Raw genomic sequence first — 11,736 nt, 5'->3', positions numbered from 1 at the left:
AGTTGCCATGGTGAGGTCTCACTGCCAGAAGCAGGTGGTACAGGGAATGTCTCTGGAGGATATCCCAAATTCCGGATATTTGCTAGACCCCCCAATGGCATGCCTAACCTCTCTGGTCTTTTAGCAGTGGGTGCACTACAGACAAGGGGCGCTTTGCAGAGACACTGTCATCCCAAAAGGTCTTGTGAATCATCAAAGGGAAATTAGATTCATTTCCTTCCAGGCATGGGTGGGATTTAAATAATTTAACAACTGGTTGTTTACAAGCACCATTTTAACAACCGGCTCTGCCAAAGTGGTGCGGCCAGCTGAGTCCCACCACTACTTCCATGCAGAGGCCATATTACTGTCATCATGGGTGAGGCAATGGTGAGTGAATGCCTTCTGCATGATCAAGAGGAGAGAGATATACTGTCAGCCGTCATATTTCTATCCAAAGGAATGGGAATCTATCATCAGTTCAAGAAAATCCCTTGTGTCAAGGCCTTGCTCTCTCTCTGCCTCCTGAGTAGTTATAGTTGACCCCTGAAGACTGAGCAGAGCCTGGTTATGAAGCACAGCCAAGAGGTTATGAAGAAGTGTGGTCTCTTCTCAGAGGCTATGTGATGCTTCCTGGAGAAAAGCCACGCACATGAGAGCACACATCTTCCAAACAAGCTTCTCTGGTAGAGTTGCTGAGCTTTCTTCAGACATCCTTGGAACACGACCTTTAACCGGTTCCCTTCAGAAGACAAGAGTTGACGGGGGGAGGGGGGCAGTCCATATCCAGACATCTCACATCTTCTAATGTAGCATTTCAAATCCATCCCCCGCCCCAACCCATATCCACAAATTTCTGATCTAGGAAATTTCCTCTCATTTTATGTATCCTAACAAAAGCCCTCTGTGAAAGTCCTGACATGGAAACGGGTTTTATGGCTGCAACTGAATCAGCCAGACAAGTAGGCCCATGAAGGATTCTGCCAATAAGGAAGGAATTCTGAGTTTTCCCCTCTGACAATGTAGGATAGATACAGCTTTTGTTCCTAACATTCTAGCTGTCATAGGTTCCCAAGAGTTAATCATGGTTCTATCCAAATCTCAACACAAAGAACATAGGTGGTACAAGTTAGAAATCCAAAGTGCCTGCATCCAGAATGTGAAACAGCGGCAATGCTTTCCTTTCCTGTCTGCTGTCCTGAACTAAATGGGTAAGGAAAGTTGGGCCTACCATGAAGTTCCTTCTCTTTAGTTTCAGGGCAACAGACAGACCAGTTCTGGAGAAGTAGGGTTGGGGGAGGATCATGTTCCCTGGGGCTTCTAGCAATCTGGTGTACGAGATTCCAGGATGATCCTTCTGCATTGTCTGAGTGTGTGGAATAATCTTTATTTGGACTAAAAACCTTTTGGCTTAAAAACCTCTTGTTTTGTAAGCATCACACACTAGTTTTTTCATCAATACCTGGGAGGGGTTCCTCTTTTGCAAAAGGGCAGAGTTCTGCTGGCCTGGCCTCCTGAGCTGGAAAAAGGGAGAGGACTTTGCTGTCTGCTGCTGGAACTCAACGGAAGGCAAGTCCACCATTTCCCTCTTAGGAAGGACAGCTGCTTGCTATTCTCAGTGGACGAAGAGTGGGAGAAGGAAGGCTTCAGCAGCGCTCTAGTCTTCTGGTTGGGATCACAGCTTCCAAACGGGGCTGCTCTGCAGTCCACTTTATGCCTGGCAGGGGAGGGGATACAAAGAGGACACAACTGGACCTCCCAGTAAATCCAGAATCCAATGTCAGCATAATCTCCTTTTTATTGATTGAGAGTTGCAAATAGCATCTATGCCTGGCTTTGCCAGAACTGAGAATTCCCTGGCAAACCAGTAGCTATATTCCCCTGCAAATCCCCTCCCCCCAGACTTCCCCAAACCACCACCGTTTGCTGGGCACAGAGCTCATCAAGGTTAGGGAATGAGATCCCCGGTGCACGCAGATGCAAGAAACAGCAACACACAACTGTTAACACTTTTTGCACCAAGCAGAGGGATTTGAGGTGTCAATATCTCCTGGCCTCCCCTGGAGGCATGGCAAGACCACGTGGGAATGGGTCTTGTCACAAGGAGCTGTTCTGTAAAATACAGAGAACTGTCTCAGAATTCTGTATCTGTCAAAGGGACCTTTGACTCTTTGAAGCTTCTTCCCTGGAATTCTTGTTAGTCTTCAAGGTGCTGCTGGACCAGAATCTTGTGGCTCTCCTGCAGACCAAGACAGCCATTTACCTGGTTGAAAAAATTAGGAAACCCTATTCACATATTTGCTGCCAACACCTAGTTTGGCCCAGTTGGACCAGTCGCTAATGATAATCTTGAATGGGTGGTTGAGAGGTAGCAAGAAGGTTGAGAACCAGCAGCAAGAGCCGTTCATAGTTCACTCGTGAAGTCACGGCCCTCTCTCCCCACCCCTTCCCGCCAGCACTTTTGCTCACAAGAGGTATCTGTGCCCTGTCAGATCAGCACTTCTGCTCTCTGAGTGGGAAACAAAGCACATCCTGTTTAGAAAGCTTTTCTGGCTACATGCAAACAGCTGCTAGCACTTAAATGTTCGACTTCATGGCTGTTCCTCGTTTTTGGCATGCCTGCTGCTCCTATTCCTCATTGACACAGAAATACAGACCTTTCACTCATTGGTTCTTACTAGTCCAATTGTTAATTTGAAGCTGCTTTGGGGCTCAAACTGAAAACAGGTATTGTACAGTCTTCATGAGAATTTTTTTTCATATTAAAATATTATGGGTGTTATGATTAAAGAGGACTTGACTGGGGCGTTCAGACTTCCGTGGTGGTTCAGCAGAGACTGTACTATCCGAGACTTTTAAGAAAACAACAACTGAATGAAAAACTGCTGGTAACCCTCTACCGTTGTACTATAGAGAGTGTTCTAACATACTGCATCTGTGCATGGTTTGCCAGTTGCACAGTGGCAGATAGGAAGGCGCTCCAAAGGGTGATCACTACTGCCCAGAGGATTATTGGCTGCCCTCTCCCCTCTTTGGAAGAACTTTATAATTCCTGCAGCCTAAAGAAAGTTCAGAATATCCTGAAGGACCCGTCTCATCTGGCATACTCTCGTTTTGAAATGTTACCATCTGGCAGACGATATAGGATTATAAAAACAAATAGGCTCTGTGGCGAAACAGGCTTGCTTTTGGCTGGCAGGCCCTATTTCGCACTCTGCACACCCCCAGGAGTTACTGGGGTGGGCTATCTTCCTCTCAGGGGACGCTGCCACCACCTGATCCTTTGAGGACTGCCCACTGGGAAAGACCAGGATTTCCCAGCTTCCTCTGCCTGTTGCAAGGCCTCTGCCTCAGTTTCCTCTTCAAATAGCGTGTCCAAGACAGTGGGGCATACGTGGCACAGAGAACTGTCCACCAAATGCAAGATTTGAAAAGAAAGTATTTAATAACAGTAAAACAGTCACAAGAACTTTTTGGCACCACACCAGATGAAGCAAGGAATAACAAATAAAAGGAGACAAAAGGAAGGGGGGAAGCCATTTCTCTACAGGCTCTGAGACAGCTTCTATTCTAGAGCTGTGGCTATGCTGAACTCCATGGTTTCGTGCTGATGTGTTTGGGGCTGTGTAGTGATGGTTGGAGGAAGGGTAATGTGAGGATGGGGTATAGTGTGAAATAGTGTGCATCGGGGAATGTTTGTAATTTTCGTTGTGTGTGCACAATGACAATAAATGTTTTATTATTATTATTATTATTATTATTATTATTATTATTATTATTATTATTATTATTATTATTATAATTATATGCTTTTTTGCAAATGGAGAGGCTAATGGAAATTATCCCACTTTCTGTCTTGGTTTAATCTCATAAGCAGTAGATGCTGAAACATTTCATTCCCACTCGGAACACACATGAGAACTCAATGGAAGGTATGTTTTGGTCTGTGTCCAGTGGTACTTGTGGGCAGACATTGCCTTGGATGGCTATGATATAAATGTAAGGGTGTGTTTCTTTCTTTGAGAAGAAATCAGCTAAAGTCAACAGCAGCCAGTTCCTTGGGGATAGTTGCATTGTAAAGATATCACAATACAGACAGTTGACTTAGGCACTGAATGAAACAAAGGAGTATTCTTGCATCACACACTGTTTATTCCTTTGGGATTTAACCAAGAATCTCTGCCACATGAATATTGTCGTGCAGCCACAGTAACACGGGAAAATCAGCAGTAATTATAGCCTGTCAGGGGAGAGTACTTACTTATGTTTATTGCTAGGGCAGACATGTTACCCAAAATGATGGGGTCTGCCCCTTTTAAGGGGAATTAGCAAGGGCAGACCTTGCTTTAAACTCGGTCGGGTAAACTCAAGACTCTTTTTGTCAACTTGTACAGAGATGAGTCTCCACAAGAGATCTGCAGAAAGCAAGGGTAAAAGTTTAACTATTTTATTGAGCAAGTAAAAATAATAAATGTGCAAGCACACAAATCAAAGCAGCAGAGAATTTGCAGAGACCTAGAATGTATATAGTTGAGTGGATAGGGTTGGAAAAGTGAGGGGTTTGGGGGAGTAAAGGTGGTAATTTCTTGGACTAAAAGCAGAATGGTCTGTGCAAACTGAGTCCAGCAACCTGTGCTGAGTTCCGGTAGAAGGACAACACTAGGCTTGGAGATTCGGATGCATGAAATACCACATTTGGCCCGAACCTGGGTGAATTTGGGCATATTTGGGGAAAAAATCGGCTGAATATGCCCTGCCCAAATATGAACAAATCCGAATGCAAGGTATTGGTGGTGGTGGTGGTGGTGGTATTTTTTGGTGTGTTTTCATGTTTCAGCCTGGAGGGGGCACATTTTTAAAGCTAGCAGCACCAAAATTTCAAGGTATGATCAAGAGACTGTCCTGATTATATCACCCACATTTGGTAAAGTTTGGTTCAGAGGGGTCCAAAGTTATGGGAGTAACAGATGGAGGCTACCCTTTTGAGGGTCCATAACTTTGGACCCCCTGAGCCAAACTTGGGTGGTATCATCAGGACAGTCTCTGGATGATATCCTGAAATTTTGGTGCCACTAGCTTTAAAACTGCACCCTTGACAGGCACCCCAGGAAATTTGCCCAGATTCTCTACTTTGCAGATTCTTGGCTCCATTGTAGCCAATGGGGAATTTCTGAGTGTGTAAGCAGGCTGCACATTTTTGAAGATAGATGCACCAGACTTTCCAGGTGGCTCCAGGAGGCCCTCCTGGTAATAGCATCCAGGCGTAGTGAACTTTTCTTCTTGGGGTTCAATTTTATGGCCCCCCAAAAAGGCTTATTTTGTTTCCCCGCTCCTGCACATGAAGTCTGCTGGCTGAGTTCTCTCTGAACTCTCTCAACCCGCCCCACCCCCACAAGCAAAATTCACCAAGCCTGGATTCTATTACCAGGAGGCCTCCTGGAGCCACCTTGAAAGTCCGATGCCTCTATCTTCAAAAATGTGCAGCCTGCTTACACACTCAGAAATTCCCCAGAATCTGCCAGACTCTTCAGCAAGTTCTATGGTGGGGAAAAATAACTTTTCCCATCATAACTTCAATGGGGCTGCATGCCAAAACGTGAAAAACACCAAAAAATACACAAAAAATTCAAATGAACCCGAATTTTTCAGATATACCCAAATATTCGGGTTTATCCAAATGTTATTTATCTAATTCGGGCATGCAAATAATTTTATGCCCAAATAAATCCGGGTCCGAATTTTACAAATTTCTAGGGTATTTACCAACTCTAGACAACACATTGGAGACAGTATCAACTAGATAGAGAGATGCCAAGAAGAATACTGAATATTGAGTGTTGAGAGAGGGAACCAGTTATAAGGAGAAGTAGGTCCTCAGGCTATGCTAAGTGACCCTGAAAGGAGACTCTCACCTTCTGGAGGGAGGACAAGAGAAGGAAACTTAAGTGTTGTCTAGTTAAAAATAATGGCTGGACACTTGGGTTAGTGTTCTAAGTTTGGAAGTGCCTGGAAAGAGAGGGAAGCTGACTCAGTGTAGTAATGCACTGCTGACCCAGCAGCACCGTAGTAGAACGTTGGGACGCCAACGGACCTACGGCCTTCTGGTCGCACCGCACCCCCACTCCTCATCCCCCTATGAGTCACGGGTCATGAACTGTCTGGCTCAATCACCGGGCGCAGGGACAATGGTCTTGCCCCCAGGTGAGGATTAGGCTCAGACGCTTACGCTCCTCTCCGCACGTAGCCAGGTGAGATCATGCATCACATGATGATCTCTCCTCACGACCTCCCCGCCTCCCCGGGCTTCCCGGAACTCCCCCCCGGTCCTCCCTCCTACACGCCCCCGAGTAGAATAACAATAAAAGGTGCCAGGAACCGGCATGCGGGAGACTCGCTAGGAACACGGACCTCCGGTCTCCCGCTGCTGGCGATCTCCACCAGATGTTATCTCCGCGTCTCGTCTCGTTCTTACGCTGACCACGTGGGTCGACTACAACTCAGTCACAGCTTCTAGGCAATTCTGAATGTGTAAATAAAGGTGGTCTTGGGAGAGATTGGTCAGAAACTAGAAAAATAAGATTATTGTGTCAGGAACTCCTTGAAGTTATATTAACATGTTCTTTTTTCATGGGAGCATGTAGACCAGGGTTGGAGATGGAAACTAGTTTTCCCAAGCAGAGGTATTGTTTTCTCCTAATCTCTTTAGGAGAAGTGTGAGGCAAGTTATTTTGCAAGGCTGATGTTGGCGAGGGCAAGTGCAGACAGGTTTTCCTGTCCTTATGGGGGACACTGAGCCAATGCAGAGAATGGCACCCCATGTTGGCACTGTCCTGCTAGACAACCCAAGGGTTGGCAGGATAGGTAGAGACACTTTTGAAAACAGGACTCTCCCACCCACTATGGTTCGCTCTGGTAACAGACAAACCCACTGCAGGGAGAATAATCCTGCCTTCCCTGTCTTGACCGTCTTGTAGCATCTTCTGGTGCTTATTCACATGCATTCACTGAGCCCATGGCAGAAAAGGTAGAAGCGCATTTAGCCTATGGAGCCTTATGAAGTGCAAAATCTCTGGTAGCACTTGGATGCTAGAGCATGGAGGTCTTCTGGTAACATTTAGAAGCTAAATATGAAATGCTCAGTGTATCAAGTGTTATCAGATGAATGAGAGCGTAGAGCAGGGAGAGCAGTATAAATTCTTATTCTGCAGTACATGCAGATAAAACAAAAGTGACATCAAATTGACCATAAGAATAAAACATGTAACAGAATCCTGACAGCAAGCATGCCCACAAATGTAGGAGACAGGGAACACCTGGAAGAACTCGCCTGCATTGCATTCTCCCAGATGTTCCCTGGGATCACCAAACTCAAATGCAAACTATCTGGCCCTTGGTCATTTCACCCAAATCCTGTTCCAAGCAAAGGCAGTACAGCACTTGGAGGGGTGGGATAGGGAACTCTCCTCCACTTGCTGGGTGACTTTACACCAATCATTTGCTCTAGCCTCACTCACCCTACAGAGAAGAAATTAGACTAAAGGGAGAAGAGGGTTGCACTGAGCCTATGGGGAGATTGGCAGGGCGTAGGTGTTACTTCCACACCAGACTGACTTGGGGAAGTATTCTTTTGGTGACTGGAGTCGTTCTGGCTGTTTGACATCCATGTGACATGTGTCTGGAGAGCCAGGTTACAGCTGAAATGGTGCAAATCTGGATGGAGATTTCTCGTGGTCATGTGTCTGGGCTCCCCTTAGTTTTTAGCCTTGAAGGATGCATCATACAAAAAAAATGTGAAGTAGCTTAAGGAAGAAAAAAAAGCTGAAAAAAACCCTCAGGGTTCCAGCTCTATCTGGTTGTGGGTTTCCAACCCTCAAAAAGAAAAAAGAAAAAAGAAAAAAATCTAGCTTGTCAGCATCTTCATTCATATAAATCTTTTTTGAGTACCTTCCACAATCAGCAGAAATATGCTGCTGCTACAGTAAATATCCTGCCAGTTTCAGACTCCTTGAGCCTGGGGAACTGGACTATGCTCACCCAAACACCAACACAGCAGGGACTGTGGGGAAATTACAGCTTTATCCACCATGTGCTGTACTTCAGAGAGAAAATAAGCATAGTTGTTACCACCCTCAGTGGCATCTGCAATGGGGACAGGCGCAATGGCGGGGGGTGCAAAATCGCCCCACTGTGCTGACCTGATGCAGGAAGGCACCTAAAGACAGAGCCAGCCTGCTCTGTCTTTAGGCATCCAAGAGCCAGGGGAGGGCAAGAGGCAGCCTGCAGGGAGGCCGGGGGGCAACTTGGGGGTTAGCTCCAACAGGCACCGTGGCAGCAGGCCGGTCCAGGAGCTGCCCTGCCACTGCAGGGCCCATCTGAGTCACCCCCACCCCCGAGCCCCACCCCCAAATGCAGGGGGCGCCCAGAGTTGTCCCTGAGTGCCTTTTCCCCAATACACCACCCTAAGTATTATTATTAATAATTATTATTTATTGTAGTTCTACCAAAAGTCAGAACAGTCACACTGAGCAAGAGGATATGTAGTACTCCCAAATGAACAAATATTAATAGGTGACATAACTTTTTCTGGTCATCTTGGCTGGAGCCAGAAGTTATGTTTTACAGCTCCTTCTTCTTGACCACACCACTGAAATATCTACGTCTTTATTTGTCCATAGTTTCATCATTTTTCCATAAGCGCCATAAATTCTGCTCATTGGCAGATTGCCAGCGCAATTAAACTGGGCTTCGTCAGACAGTATGCAGCCAACCTCCAGCTGAAGTCCTGCTTGAACGAGCGTGTTATGGCTGAGCATAGCTGCAAATGTAAACACATCATGGGCTTGGATCCATTTTCTCTTTTGTCCACAATGCAAAAGGTTCAGTGCCAGAAGAAATTCACACACAATTTCCCAAGGCAGTGTTGTGTGAGCCTCCTCTGAAAGGAACTCTGGGGCTATTTAAGGCTTATATATGGGGGGTAACTGGGGGTTGCCTTCCTTGTCAACAGTGTGCAATAATTTATCTTGTTGGTACCATCATCTCTGTGGTAGGTGGCTGACACCTACATTTTAGGGAATCTTTTGTGTTTTGTACTTAGGTACACTATGCCATGAATAAACTATTCTAATTTAACGTGCCACACAATCCACATTTCTGCTCATTACTCTGTTTGATAGGATTATATATTCGAAATATACCTGTTGCCCTTCAGAAAATACATTCTTTGGTCGAGTCACTGATGCCTCCTGTGACGGACAGCTGACTGCAGATTGCCAGTTCTGTTAAACTTCTGTGCTGTTTCTTCACTGACACTCTTATCCACAGGACAGGCTGGACCTGAGACCTTGACCTGCCTGAGCAGCTTCATGGCTCTACCTGTCAGGGGAGGGATTGCCCCTTCTGGGACGTCCAGAAGGGGTCTTGCACCCATTGCACCTCGATCCGTGTGTTAGCCTCCAATGGGGCAAATACTGGACCCTACTTGGGCTGTTTCACATTAGAAAAATGCCGGGGGGGGGGGGGGTTCTGCTGAAGCACACAGTGTTCCCGGTCTGAACTGGGGGAACAGAGCAGGTCTTGCAGCTTCTGTCTGACCGAAAGTCCAAGGGGACTCAGATGTAACCCGTTTGAAAGGAAATGTGTGACCTAGAGTGTTGTGCGTTTTCCGGGTTGTACGGCTGTTTTCCAGTAGCATTTTCTCCTGATGTTTCGCCTGCATCTATGGCTGGCAGCTCATCCTTAGTGGTAGCTTTTTAATATTAGTCTCATTACTTGCTCCACCCCGACCATCTCACTCTAGGAACTCGTTCCATGGGAGCCCATCGCCTTCACCCTCCCTGGGAGCTTCTCTCCCGCTCTGGCACCTGGCCCTGCCTAGGCCAAAGTGGGTCAAGCCTGGCCTCCCAGAAATTATCTTGCCACCAAGTCTTTGCCTTTGCTTTGCATGCTATCCCACTGTGCCTCAGGCAAGGACTGAAAGGGCACCTCCAGCCTGGCAACATGCTAGCCCCAGACTGGTGACACCATTTCCCCCTTCATTACCAGAGTAAGAGTTAGACAAGCTTTTTCAAGGCCCTCCCTACCTGCATGACTCCAGCCTACTCTATGTCCCTCCAACACTGGAACCAGACAATGAGCAAAGCACAGATGAAAATGTATGAGAAAAAGCTTATTTAGATCTGATTGTCCAGCTATAAGACCAAAGAAGGAGGAAAGCAACATGGTGCCTGATCTTGCCAAATCTTGGAAACTAAGCGGGATCTGGGAGGCTACCGAGGAAGACTCTGCAGAGGAAGGCAATGGCAAACCACCTCTGCGTTTCACTTGCATTGAAAACCCTTTTGTGGGTCACCATAAGTCAGTTGCAACTTGATGGCACTTTACACGTACACACATAAGACAAGACCAGGACAAGAGCAGCAGGGACTGACCCTTTAGCACCATCTATTGTGATTCACAATTCACAAATTAACCAGCTATGCAGAGCCATGGATTCAGCAAGCACATGGCTCATAGGAGGGGCCCCCATCCTGCACAGGGATCTTCCCAAAGGATCCACGATGTAGTCACAGAGGACATCCACAACCAGCTCTCTCCAGAGCTAAGATGGAGCAGAGAGCAGACCAATGAGCCCAGTTCCTTGGGCAGACTGAGCCAGGCTGAAAGCAATCTCCACCGCACCACACACATCACCCAGGCCAGCTCAGGGGGTGGGGGGAAGATGGAGAAACAGAGCAGGGGCCTTTCCCCACTCTCGTCGTTCCCCTCTATGCCTCGCGCTGCTCTTAGCAAGCAAGAGCATCCCTCTTGGTGGTAGCCGGGCGCTACTGGCCGTTCTCCTTGATTTAAACCCCGCTGGCTTCTGCGCTGGAGGCCATCTTACTAAAAGAGCACCGTTAAGAAGCGCCTGGGATGCTGCGCGCTGAGGGGCGCGACAGCAGCAGCTTCGGGGCGGCTGCGCTGTTGCCGCCCCTCTCAGTGGGGAGTGCCGAGGGACCCCTGGCCAGCTCTCCTTTGAGGTAGCCTTGGGGCTTAAATGCGATGGGGAAAGGCCCCAGGTCTTCACCAAAGCCCAGGAACAGAGAAGGCAAATGTATCCTGAATTCCTTCAACCGGGGTAGGTGGGGGAGCTAGTGGCCTAAATCCTTCTTTTCCTCCCTTCCCAAGCTTCTCAGCTCCTCACGACACCTCCTCTTGACCTTCTCAGGTCAATCGCCAGCAGTGGCAGCCGCTTCCCCGCCTCCTCTTCCTCTGCTTCCTCAGGGCTGATCAGCCCCATTTCCCATGGCGGAGAAGGACTGTGTCTCCTGACCTTGCAGCTTCCCTTCTTCACAACACATACCCCCTCGTCCCAACCTAGCTCGTGTAGACCTCCTCCTCTCCTCCCCCTTCCCCCAATTCTTCTCCAGCCCCGGGTTTTGCAGCTTCTGCTTATCTTTTTTTTCAAGTAGCAACTGTGGGACGAGGGCGACGGTGGTGATGCTTCCTCCTCTTGCACACGGGCTGGAGGGTGCCGAGAGAGCTTCTCCAGCATCCTGAAGCCTGCACGAGAGATGCGGGGAGCTCCTTGTTCCTTCTTATCCCCTGAAATGGGGTTGGGTCGTAATTAAAAGCCCTCCTCTGTCCCAGCTGACAGTCTGCAAGCAGCTATTTTTAAAAGGCTAATTGCAAGCGGCTGGCCAAGGCAGCTTGGTGGGCTGGATCCAGTGGTGGGATTCAAAATCGCACCCCGGCAAAATTGCGCTTCCCCCCACCCCT

Source organism: Sphaerodactylus townsendi, linkage group LG02 (genome assembly GCF_021028975.2).
Source record: "Sphaerodactylus townsendi isolate TG3544 linkage group LG02, MPM_Stown_v2.3, whole genome shotgun sequence".
Classification (NCBI taxonomy): Eukaryota; Metazoa; Chordata; class Lepidosauria; order Squamata; family Sphaerodactylidae; genus Sphaerodactylus; species Sphaerodactylus townsendi.
This window is presented reverse-complemented; position numbering follows the sequence as displayed.